Source organism: Mus musculus, chromosome 9, assembly GCF_000001635.26.
Source record: "Mus musculus strain C57BL/6J chromosome 9, GRCm38.p6 C57BL/6J".
NCBI classification, from domain to species: Eukaryota; Metazoa; Chordata; class Mammalia; order Rodentia; family Muridae; genus Mus; species Mus musculus.
The window spans coordinates 72233710-72247238 of NC_000075.6; the positions used below are offsets into that span (position 1 = coordinate 72233710).

The following is a 13529-nucleotide window of genomic DNA, read 5'->3' on the forward strand; positions in this document are numbered from 1 at the left end:
TTTTATTATGAAGCAAATAGCTATGAGTCATCTGTATTGAACGAAGGATCATCACTTGTGTGTTTGTACATGCATGCGTGCGTGCACATGGTGTTTGTGAGTGTGGTATATACAGATGAGTCTATATTGTGTAATTGGAGAGGCCAGAGAAGAATGTTAGGTATCCTATTCTGTCACTCTTTATCTTGTTCATTAGAATCTGAGTCTCTCATTGAACATGGTTCTGGGCTGATGGGTAGCAAGCCTCAGTGATCTTTCTGTCTCTGTTCCCCACACCACAGGAGTTATAGGTGAATGCAGCCATGCCCAGCTCTTTACATGGGTGCTGGGGGCAGGAACTCAGGCTCCCATGCTTGCAAGGCAAGCCTTCATACCCAATGAACCACCTCCTCAGCCCCAACCATCACTATTTCTTTGTGCAATGAGTAAGTCAAGAGAATCCCTGGTATACACGAGAGAGGAACTTCATTTTAGGCATGGTCTTTACATTCACAAGTAGTTCACATCCATCTAGCACAGTTTACCATGTTTTTACCTCCCCTCAAAACTTGTGTACACCATTACTGTATATTTTCTATACAGATTTAAATAACCTGGCGATGAATTTCTGCAATGAAAACATTTTACCTTGTCGGATGGTGGTGGTTAGCTGCATAAACACATAGCTAAGTGTAATGATTAACTTTATATTAATCCTAGCACTGGAGAGAAAAAGGCAGGTGGATCTCTGTGAGCTCAAGGCTAGCCTGGTCTACAGAATGAGTTCCAGGACAGCTAGAGGTACACAGAGAAACCCTGTTGGGAAAAACCAAATCAAAACAACAACAACAACAGAAAACCTTTTACCTTATTTATGAGTAGAACTATAGCCTACATTTCACCTGGAGTTCATGGACACTATGTAATTAAAATGCTCAGAGACACATTACTTGGCAATATCAGTGAAAGGCTTTAATACTGTCATGAGAAGCCAGCTCACTCATCTTTCTGCCATTCCTTCAGAATGCTTCTTCCTGGGAAATGTGGTGTCCTGTTTCACCAACGTTTCTCCATGCTCCCTCCCTCCACACTTCCCCCAATTATTCTCCTCTCTGAGGTCCTATGGCTGCCCCATATGAGTAACATACAGTAGTGAAAACAATTGCTTTCTCTCTTGTCCAAAGAACAGGATTTCCTTCGTGAAATGAGAACACTGATAGCCTCATCAGATGCAGCCTTGGACAGCATGCTAAAGCAACTTTATCCAAACAGTCAAGCGCGAAATGGTACGCTCATCCAGGGAGAACCAACAGATAATCATCTTCCATCTAAAGCAGACCTCCCTCTGCTTAGGAACTACCACCACGTCTGTGATCTGATTCAATACTACACAGGAGGTATTTTTCCCCCTACTACATTTTCAGTTTTCAAAACCATGTGTTATTTACAGAAAATAGAATTCATGTGTTTTTGATTCATTTACACTTAACTCATTAAGAAATTCCTGCTAAACCACTTGGTATTCAAGGACTTTTCAGTTTTCTAAATAAGTTTCCAAAAGGATTCTTAAAGATATGAAATGGTGTTAAATAAATATGTACATGAGTTTCCAAATCATGTTCATAATTTTTCTTTAGAGTTCTGTGCCTTTAATTAGTAAGATGTGTATTTCTCTTAGCCAGAAAAAGATTAACGTGTGAAAATTAGCATTTGTCAGTGCAAGAAAACCTAAATTTATATATAAGAAATTAAAAGTATCAATAATTTCATTTATGTATGTGAGAGAAATAAATGCCAGATAACATTACATTTTTAAAAAAGAGATATTTAATTTTTATTTATGTGTATCTGCTGCTGACAGTGTGTGTGTGTGTGTGTGTGTGTGTGTGTGTGTGTGTATGAAAGTGCTGGTGCCTGTCACGGCCAGAAGAGGGCGTTGGGTGCCCTGGAGCTGCACCTGTATGTCAACCATTGGATGTGACTCCAGAACTGAATTCATGTCTTCTAGAAGAGCAAAAATGTTCTTAACCACTGAGCTGCTTCACCAGCCCTAACAACACTCTTTCTTTTGGGAAGAAAGCAAATTAATTTATTGAGGCACATCCTGGGTGTCATGTCCCATGTCCTAGGCTTGGCACTTTGTGTGTGTGTGTGTGTGTGTGTGTGTGTGTGTGTGTGTAGACTAGGCTGGCCTCGAACTCAGAAATCCACCAGCCTCTGCCTCTCAAGTGCTGGGATTAAAGGCGTGCGCCACCACGCCCGGCTCAATGTTTATGACTCTTGAATACAAGTTATTTCTGCCTCACACTGGATTTGAAATTAAGAGATCTAGTGTTGGCTCCGTGCATGCAGGTCCAGGAAAGAGGAGAGAGGTCCCGGTCCCGACAGTCCAAAAGAAACACACCGAGCCAGGAGTCTTGTTGAAGTAGGAACTCACTTTATGGCATCAGCCTCTCACTTACATAAATTCGGAACATAGGGAGGGGGATTTTGGGTGGGGTATGATGACATAGGAGACGGGGAAGGGTGACAGGTAGTGACTGACAGGGCCAATGGCAAAGCTCTACATCAGCAATTGCGGGGCAAAGGCAGCTCCAAACAGGTCTTGCTGAGTCACCCCATTCGGAAATGACTGAGACAGGTCTCAAAACTTGAGCGAAGCATAGGTTCTTCCACAAGGCCGCAGAAACTTGAGCCACGCTCTGGTTTGTCTGCGAGGCCCAAACCAGGGCCAAAATGGGGCTCAACAATCCTAGCTTAAAATTGTTTGTTACATAATGCTAGTGGCACTGAGATGAGTGAGCCTCTGCTTCCTTGAGTATATGGTAGGAATGGCAGGGCCCCTGTCTAAAGCTTCTGCCAGAGGGAATGAGGCGATTTGGGCAAGACTCCGAGGACTGAACTGAGCTGCTCGCAGCTTCCAGGCCACTCCCACACCAACAAGTTTGATTCAGTACAGTTTAGTCCTTTGAAATGACATGTTCCATTTGTATCTCACCTTGCAACTTTTCAGTGACTCTCCAAGACCTTAGAATATAAAACGCTGTATCTACTTTGTTTTAAACGTACATACTCAGCTCCTTCTCCTAATAAAGTGTTAGCTTTGGTCAGGTTAACTTAATTTCACACCCACAAATTGACGTGCACACTATCTTGCTTTCAGTTAAAGTAAAACATGAATGTTGCCATTTTAACTATTTTTGCTTAAAATTCAGTGGCATTACCTAATAATATGCTTACACTGTATGTGACCATCACTCGACTTTGCCAAGCAGCGTTTGCAACAACAAAATGTTAAGAATTTCTCACAACTTCTGCTCCGACTCTCGGTCTTGTCCTGGATCTGACTCAAACTTCCTCATTAATGAAATCTCCCTATTCTAGGCTTATCTGACTAGTATTACAAGTGGAAAGGTACTTTCATAGCCGGTAAGTATACAGACTCTGGGTGAGATGGTTTGAGTTCACGCTCTATTTAAGTTACTTCCCATTATATCATCTTGGTCAAGTAACTCAAACTTCTAGAGACATAGGTATTCCTACAAATGGTTTTAAAATGTGTGTCCACACACAAACCAGCACATGAATGCTTATAGCAATTTCCTTCACATCCACCCGAGACAGTAAGCAAATAAGATGTCTTTGACAGGTAAATAGGCAAACTGTGGTACAATCACATAATAAAATACTACTCTATGATGAAAATAAATGGCTCTTCAGGCTGTGAAAGAAAATGGAGAAAACCCAAATGCTCATTGCTAAGTGTATTGGTTGCTTTTCAGTTGCTGTGATAAAATACCTTTGACCAGAAGCAGTTTAAAGAAGAAAGGGTTTATTTCAGGTTACCATTGCAGAGTGGAGGCCATGATGGCAGCAGGAGCAGGAAACTGGCCCATCACATTCTCATCTGAACTCAGGAAACCAAGAGCTGGAACAGAAAATGAAATAAAGCTACTGGCCTCAAAGCTGGCCCTGCAGTGCAGCGGTCTTTTAGTAAGGCTCCACTTCCTAAAGCTTCCATAACTTCTTGACACAGTGCCACCAACTGGGGACCCCCGTTGTGTTCAAATATACTATAGGAAACACTTATCATCTAAATTACCACACAAAGTAAAGTACATTAGCACAGAAAAGCTATAGTGCAAATGAGTCTAAGCACATAACATTCTGAAATCAGCAAGACTATATAGACAATAAGATCAGTGGGTTTCAGAAGTTTAACTGGTAGGAGGGAGGGATGGGTAGGCAGAGCAGAGAAAGGTTTTAAGATAAACCACTCTTTCTGACACTGTAGAGGACATTGTCAAACCCATAGACTTTCACAACACAAAGGAACCCTGATGGAAACTATAGACATCTGTCACAAATGTACTATACTAAAGCAAAATGTTAGTAGCAAGAGAATTGAGGGAAAATGGGAGGAAATTATCTGTATTTTCTGTTCAACATTTTTGGTGGATAAAACGGTCAATTAGAAGTATATTGTAAAAAAAAATATGCAGAATATAGCACAAACACACACACTAAATAAACCCATAGTAAATACAGGAGTCCAAAGAATCTTATACTTATTTAATCAGAACGATAAAAGGAAAGGTAAAAAGGAATGATGCAGAGACAATGCTATAAGGAAAATAGCTATGAATATTCCAGAACTGAAGAACAACTTCATCATTCATGACAATGATATATACATATACACACACATACATACATACATATTCTTTTCTTCAGATTTTTCTTGGGGAGGGGGTGTGAATTTCAAATTCAGAGCTGCTCACTATTTTCTCAATGCTTAGTTGAAAGTAACACTAAGGAGGAATACCTGCAAGACTACAGTCATCCATCCTCTGATACACTAAATAGACCTCCATGTGAAGACTCTTGTCTACAAAGATGACCATTCAGTTTTGCTCTCCTAAGAAATAGACAATAGGCCTGTATTTATGACCTAGTACCTGCAAGTGCATATATACAAATATATGCATATATAATTTTAAAGACTTTCTTTGTGTGTGGGTTTTTTTGTTGTTGTTGTTTTGTTTTGGTTTTGGTTTTGGTTTTGGTTTTGGTTTTTCGAGACAGGGTTTCTCTGTATAGCCCTGGCTGTCCTGGAACTCACTCTGTAGACCAGGCTGGCCTCGAACTCAGAAATCCGCCTGCCTCTGCCTCCCAAGTGCTGGAATTAAAGGCGTGCACCACCACGCCCGGCTCTTTGTGTTCTAAGTATGTGTTTGTGTCTGTATAAGGGTGCCTTTGGAGGCCAGGGGAGAGTGTGGGATTTCCTGGGGCTGGAGTTAGATAGCTGTGAGCTGCTGATAGGGATACTGGGAACTAGATTCAGGTCCTCCACAAAGTTAGTACATGCAATATATTAATTACTAAGCCATCTCTCAAGCAGCCCCAGGCTAATATATATTTAAAACATAGATACCCTCATGCTCTAAAACTCAGCTTCATTTATGTGTTGTTGCCCGCCATTAAAAATGTCACTTTGGTATACCGGGGCCTGGCAAACACAGAAGTGGATGCTCACAGTCAGCTATTGGATGGAACGCAGGGCCCCCAATGGAGAAGCTAGAGAAAGTACCCAGGGAGCTGAAGGAGTCTGCAACCCTATAGGTGGAACAACAATATGAACTAACCAGTACCCCCAGAGCTCGTGTCTCTAGCTGCAAATGTACCAGAAGATGGCCTAGTCAGCCATCATTGGGAAGAGAGGCCCCTTGGTCTTGCAAACTTTATATGCCTCAGTATGGGGGAACGCCAGGGCCAAGAAGTGGGAGTGGGTGGGTAGGGGAGTGGGGGGGAGTCTGGGGGACTTTTGGGATAGCATTTGAAATGTAAATGAAGAAAATACCTAATTTTAAAAAAAAATGTCACTTTGGGGCCAGACCTACAGCACAGTGTATACAGAGTGTATGCCTGAGCTTAACCTGGAGCACTGGGCTTCACTTTCATTTCAAAATGGGTGCATGTGTGTGGAGAGAGTACTTTCATACTTGATAAATTATATCCCTATCTGTCATGTGTAGCTAGTGTATCCATACATTTATGGAGAAGGCATATTTTACAACAATAGGGTACTCAAATTAATATTCCTGTAATTCCAAGGACAGCACATGAGGAAATTTGGGGTGATGTGGTAGATGCTCCTGGGGAAAGTATTGATAAGGGTGATCAAGTATAATCACAAGCTGTGCCCATTGTCCAAACACAGGACATCACAGAGATTGAGTTTCCAAATTTATGAAAGGGGCCTCTGCTGACAGACCTTGCCCCTAAATTGTTATCAAACGGACCTGTGTGGCAAGAGCAGTGGCCCGTAACAAAAGAAAATAATGCAGGCACTTGAACAACTGGTAAAAGAACAGCTGGAGCCGGGTGGTGGTGGTGCACGCCTTTAATCCCAGCACTCGGGAGGCAGAGGCAGGCGGATTTCTGAGTTCGAGGCCAGCCTGGTCTACAAAGTGAGTTCCAGGACAGCCAGAGCTATACAGAGAAACCCTGTCTCGAAACAACAAAACAAAACAAAACAAAACAAAAAACAAAAAACAAAAAACAAAAAAAGAAAAGAAAGGGTCGGGCTGGAAAAATGGCTCAGCAGTTAAGGGCACCTACTGCTCTTCCGAAGGTCCTGAGTTCAAATTTCAGCAACCACATGGTGGCTCACAACCATCTGTAATGAGATCTGATGCCCTCTTCTGGTGTGTCTGAAGACAGCTACAGTGTACTTACATATAATAAATAAATAAATCTCTTTTTTTTGTTTTTTGTTTTGGTTTTTCAAAACAAGGTTTCTCTGTATAGCTCTGGCTGTCCTGGAACTCACTTTATAGACCAGGCTGGCCTCGGACTCAGAAATCCTCCTTCCTCTGCCTCCCGAGTGCTGGGATTAAAGGAGTGTGCCACTACAGCCCAGCATAAATAGATCTTTAAGAAAAGTAAAGGCAATTCTCAAATTCATTTGGAATAATAATAAAAAAAAACCCAGATATCGAAAACTATTCTAAACAATAAAAGAACTTCTAGGGGAATCCCCATCCCTGACTTCAAGCTGTACTATAGAGCAATAGTGATTAAAACAAACAAAGAAACAAAATAAAACAAAACAAAACAAACATGGTATTGGTACAGAGACAGGCAGGTAGATCAATGGAATAGAATTGAACCCCTACACCAATGTTCACCTGATCTTTGACAAAGAAGCTAAAACCATTCAGTTGGGGCTAAAACCCAGCATTTTTGCTTTTTTTTTTTGCTGGGATTAAAGGCGTACATCACCATGCCCGGCCCAGCATTTTCAACAAATGGTGCCAGTTCACTTGGAAGTCAGCATGTAGAAGAATGCAAATCAATCCATTCTTATTTCCTTGTACAGAGCTCAAGTCCAAGTGGACCAAGGACCTCCACATAAAACCAGATCTGAATTTAATAGAAGAGAAAGTGGGGACGAGCCTCTAACACATGGACACAGGGGGAAATTTCCTGAACAGAACACCAATGGCTTATGCTCTAAGATCAAGAATTGACAAATAAGACAGGCAGTGGTGGCGCACGCTTTTAATCCCAGCACTTGGGAGGAAGAGGCAGATGGATTTCTGAGTTCGAGGCCAGCCTGGTCTACAGAGTGAGTTCCAGGACAGGCAGGGCTACACAGAGAAATCCTTTCTCTAAAAACAAAACAAACCAACCAACCAAACAAACAAAAAAACAAAATGGCTTCATTAAATTTGCAGGCAAATGGATGGAACTAGAAAATATCATCCTGAATTAAGTAACCCAGATACAAAAGAACACACATGGTATGTACTCACTGATAAGTGGATATTAGCACAAAAGCTCACAATGCCCACCATACAATTCACAGACCATATGGAGTTTAGGAGGAAGGAAGACCAGGGTGTGGATGCTTCAATCCTGCATTGAGGGGGGAACAGGATGTTTGAAGGAGGTGGAACCTGGGAGGAAGAGAGGAGGAGGAGGAAATAAGGGGCATAGTGTCAGGTACTGGAGGGGATAGGAGAGAGGAACAGAGGGTCAGGAAATTAAATAAAAATATGTAGCAGTGGGGGATAAGGAACTGGGGGTAGCTACTGGAGGGTCCCAGATGCCAGGGAAGTGAGAGGCTCCCAGAACCCAATAGAGATGACTTTAGGCAAAAAGCAGAGTGAAGGGAAGATAGAATCTGTAGAGACCACCTCCATTAGATAGGCATGGCCCCCAGTTGAGGGATGGGCCCACCCACCATTCTCAAAGTTTCTAACCCAGAAATGTTCCTGTCCAAAAGAAAGACAGGGACAAAAAATGGAACAGACTGAAGGAAGGGCCATCTGTGACTGCCCCACCTAGGGATCCATCCTGTCTGCAGACACCAAATCCGACACTCTTGCTGTTGCCAAGAGGTGCTTGCTGAGAGGAACCTGGTATGGCTGTTCCTTGGGAGGCTCTGCCAGCAACTGACCAATGCAGATGTGGTTTCTTGGAGCTAACCATCAGACTGAGCTTGGAGACCCCAGTGGGGGAGCTGTCAGAAGAACTGGAAGAGCAGAGAGGGGGATTGCAACCCCATTGGAAGAACAACATCAGCAGGCCAAACCACCCAGTGCTCCCAGGGACTAGAATACCAATCAAGGAGTGTACAGGGAGGGATCCATGGTTCCAGATACATATGCAACTGCTATATCCACTCCAGTAGTGACAAGGGCAACAGGTCCCAAAAACCTGGATGCTGTCCCGAGGCAAAAAGTTCACAGAAACTTAGTCTCCTGGAAATTTGGTATTCCCATAGCTAGAATGCCCCAGATTTGTCCCCGTGATAATGTGGAGGGTCTTGCATGCTTTCTTACAGTATCTTTTTTCTTTTGGTTTTTCGAGACAGGGTTTCTCTGTATAGCTCTGGCTGTCCTGGAACTCACTTTGTAGACCAGGCTGGCCTCGAACTCAGAAATCTGCCTGCCTCTGCCTCCCAAGTGCTGGGATTAAAGGAGTGCACCACCATGCCCAGCTTCTTACAGTATCTTACTGGACAAGAGTTAGAAACCTCAGGGCATGCTACTCCCATATGCAGGAATTTACCATTATCTAGGAAGAAGGAAGGTTGTAGTCTAAGGAGGAACCAGAGTGTCGCGCGCACTATCGTCTCACCAGCAAGAACACACGCGGACAACCGGGTCCTTCTGCAGCAATGCTTTATTACACTAGCTTCAGCATGAAGAGGAAGACCCCGAGCCCCAAAAAGGCGCTGCTTATATACACCTCAGTGCGGCGTGTCCACACCTGATTGGCTGCTCTCTCAGCATGCCCCGGGATGGGCAGTGACTTGGCGTGAACACACTCTTGCACATGCGAATATTGCTTGTTTACCAATTAGGCCACACAGGCACAGTGGAAACAGCTTCCCTCATCTCCCCCTTTTTGTTTTATTAAGACGAGGCTGGTCTAGGCCTCTGCAGTTACGTCCATCTGCTGTGGCTCCTGTTTTAGGTCGTTCCTCTAATGTCACAGCCTTACCGTCATAGGGTAACCCTATCACCACCGGGCCCCATGTCTTAGGTTGGTCTGTGTACGAGGAAAGTTGCCTGTCTCTGGATACCACAGTGCTGTGTGACAATAACTGCTAGATGGCCTAGGGTGAACTCTACAAGCAAGGCCAGCCCAAATTTTACATTGGTTTATTAGGAAAATCATGATCACCCTATCGCGTGCAAAGAGGAAACCTCAGCGATGTGCAAGGGCTGATCAATGATCATTGAGTCTCTCTCATCCCAGTGCAATGGATCCATAAATCCGTGGGGTGCAAGAGCAGAGAACTCAAATGCCGACTAATTCTTGAGCATAGATAACCAAATTTCAGGGGAAGCCCCTTGTTCAATGGCCACAAGTGCTTGAGTGATCATGACATTGTCACGTTTCTGTTGAGATCTGAGTTTGCAAACAAACCATAGCATAAACACTATCCCACAACATAAGGCTGCGCCAAACAATATAACCCCTACCCACTCCTTAAAATAAGAAACTGCAGAGGTAAGCCAAGAGGTAAAATCTCCAAGGGTCACTGGTTCCACTCTGGTCCCATTAAGGTTCAGGATCTGTATCTGCAGCCTCGTCTGCAACCTTTCCAGCTCCTGCGACCAGTTCCCCATCAGGTAATTCGATAGATATGTACTTCTAATAAAAGAATCATTAATATACCTAATGGGAGTAATGCACACATGCGGAGTGGATGCCACACAACTCATTTGTATGACATCCATCATCTGTTCCATGTTAAGTTGTAAAATATCCATTCTCTGATTCACTAACATTAACCCTGAGGTGATATGAGAATCCACCCTTTACAGGGTAAGCAATGCCTCAGAAGTTTTTTCTGCTATCTGACTTATAGTGTCAGCAGTATTAATTTGATCTGCCCAATTAGAGACAATCTTTTTCTTTAAAAAATATACAGGGTGTAAAAGGTTTATCCACATTATGCACAAAGCATAGTGTATAATTTAAATGAAAACTAGTACTCTTATACACCCGTGGCTCTTGAGGAGTTTGTTGTGCATAAGGCACATCCAAAAAACATTCCTTTGCAAAAAACAAAGACAAGGTAGAAGAATTGGAATGTACCAGTAAAGGTACTGGCCATGATCTTACTATGGCCCACAAAGGTATACTTATTCTGGTCTCAATCATCAGGAACAAGAGGATTATCTTGGGGTTCATCTTGCTCTTTCACGGTCCTTGTCAGTCGCGTCGGGACCCAAAGTGGATTTTCTTCACCCTGTGGAAAAACACAAATAGCTCCCCGGGATCTGATTAAGATAGGATCTGGGCCATACCATTTATTATCAAGGACATTTTTCCATTTGACCATTTCCTTTGGCCTATCGGGCTCCAAACTATGACGATCAGCCACAGAGTGACCATGCTCATCAAGATTTAAAAAATTAATGGTAAAGAGTACCATGGAAATAGCAACTCTTGGTACTGGGGATATCGCGTCTTCCACAATTCCCCTTCTTTGTTTTATTAAATAAGCTTTTATAGTGCGATGAGCATGTTCCACAATGCCTTGTCCCTGAGGGTTATAGGGAAGGCCTGTCAAATATGTCACATTCATTTGATGACAAAACTGTTGAAACTTATTAGAGGTATATGCTGGTCCATTGTCAGTCTTTAAAATAGTGGGTTTACCCCAAGCACTCCATGCCTCCAGGCAATGTTGGATCACTTGTGAGGCTTTCTCTCCTGTCAGAGGCATGGCAAACATGATTCCAGAGCAAGTATCAATTGACACATGTAGATACTGATTTCTTCCAAAAGAAGGGATATGTGTAACATCCATCTGCCAGACCTGTAATGGCCTTATACCACATGGGTTTATTCCCACATAAGGGGTAGGTAAGAATTCACAGCAATTTTGGCATTGAGTAACAATTTCTCTAGCTTCTTTTCTAGTTAATGCAAAGCGGCGGCGTAAAGTTTCAGCCGTCACATGAAAGTGCTTATGAAATTCTTTTGCAGCTCCTGCCTGGGAAGACAGAGCAATGGCCACGATCTTAGTGGCTTTATCCGCCAAATCATTTCCTAGAGACATAGGACCAGGGAGGCCCGAATGGGCTCTGACATGGGTGATATAAACGGGGAACCTTCTATTTAATAAGGCAAATTGTATTTGTTGAAAAATGTTGGCGACTCTACTGGAGGGTTTTATTACCCCAGCTGTCTCAAGAAGATTAACTGCATTAACTACATAGGAAGAATCAGACACAATATTAAGCGGTCCTGGGAAAGCCTCAAGAACCTCCAGTACCACTAAACATTCCACAACTTGAGGTGAGGTTTCATTATATTGCTTAGATACTACCTTACCATTAACCAAATAAGCACCTATACCAGTTTTTGATCCATCAGTGTACACTACAATCCCATCTGTGAGTGGATTCTTGGCTGTTACTTGCGGAAACACTATAGCCTGACTCAGGGCAAACTGTAAGATTGGATGCTTTGGGTAATGATTGTCAATCTGTCCTGAAAAGGAGGTGACTAAAATTGCCCAATCATTAGATGTAGCTGCCAAGGTCTGAACTTGTACAGAGGTATATGGTACAATCAAAAGATAAGGTTCTTTTCCAAAATAAGTAATAGCTGCTTTTAACCCTCAAAGTGTGAGTTGTGCAACTGCATTAGGGTACCAATCTATTATTTTAGCAGGAGATGCATTTGGATGAACCCATAATAAGGGCCCATTTTGCCACAAAACTGCTGTTGGCAATTGGGCTGTCTTAAAGACACACAAGTCAAAAGGCTACGACTCATCAATGCGTTGCAATTGAGCCTCCTGCAAGGCATTTTCTACAATTTGTAAAGCCTGACCAGCAGCGGGGGTAAGTGCCCTGGGGGAGGAGATGTGAGGGTCCCCTTCCAGGATATCAAATAAAGGCTTTAATTCTGCAGATGAGATTTTCAAAAATGGTCTCAATCAATTTATATCCCCTAACAATTTCTGAAAATCATTTAAGGTATGAAGACAATCTCTGTGCATTTCTACTTTCTGCGGAACAATCTTTTCAGGATAAATGACTGACCCCAAAAATGTTCCCATCTTGGCAATTTGTACCTTTTCTGTGGCTACATGCAATCCCCATTGTTCCAATGTTCTAATCAAAATGGGGAATGCTTCTTGTAATATATTCAAATCTTTATTACACATTAAAATATCATCCATATCACCAAAAGCAAGGAGGGAAACTGTTCTCTAATTGAACTTAAGGCTAGCTGTACATATAATTGACATATAGTGGGACTATTTGCCATCCCCTGAGGCAGAACCTTCCATTGATATCTCTTGTCAGGTTCTAAATGATTAATTGCCGGGATGGTAAAAGCAAATCTTTGTTTATCCTGAGGACACAAGGGGATGGAAAAGAAACAATCTTTAATATCTATCACTATAATTTCCCAATGTTTAGGTAAGGCTGAAAGCAACAGCAACCCTCGTTGAACTGAGCCAAATAAATGCATTTGAGCGTTAATAGCTCTTAAATCATGCAAGAGTCTCCATCTTCCAGATTTCTTTTTAATCACAAAGATAGGAGTATTCCAAGGTGAATAAGAGGGTTCCAAATGTCTGAGTTGTAATTGCTCATTGACCAAATCTACAGCTGCTTCTATTTCAGAGGAAAGTGGCCATTGAGGAACCCACACAGCTTCCTCTGTGAGCCATGGTATGGGTATTGTACCTTCAACGGCCCCTAGGAAAAACCTAGGCCTCTTCTTCCTATATTACCTTCTTGAGGGATTAACTCCAATCTACCCTGTTCTTTCTTTCCCAGCCCTTTTCCTTCTTTATAACCCATCTTCATCATCATTTGTGTGGCCGGCAAAGAACGTTCATTAGCCAAGACCAGTCCTAAAGCTTGTAAGATATCTCTTCCCCAAAGATTGACAGGGAGAGGTAAAACAGAAGGAACAAATTGTCCTGATTGACCTTCAGGAGCCTGCCACCTTAAGGAGCGTGAACTAATAGTGGGGCTGGCCTCATACCCTAAACCTTGTAA

At 42.6% G+C, this 13529-nt stretch overlaps 1 long non-coding RNA gene across 2 annotated transcripts in view; it reads right to left on the reverse strand.

The window, feature by feature from the left end:
* Positions 1-13529, reverse strand: part of Gm27188 — a 41027-nt gene that overhangs the window by 21431 nt on the left and 6067 nt on the right. The window contains exon 1 of one of the 2 annotated variants that reach the window (XR_870906.2): positions 3826-5000. The exons of the other annotated variant lie outside the window; for it this stretch is intronic. This is a non-coding gene — a long non-coding RNA (predicted gene 27188). Of the gene's footprint in view, positions 1-3825; positions 5001-13529 lie in introns of those variants that run through there. 2 annotated transcript variants of the gene reach the window in all.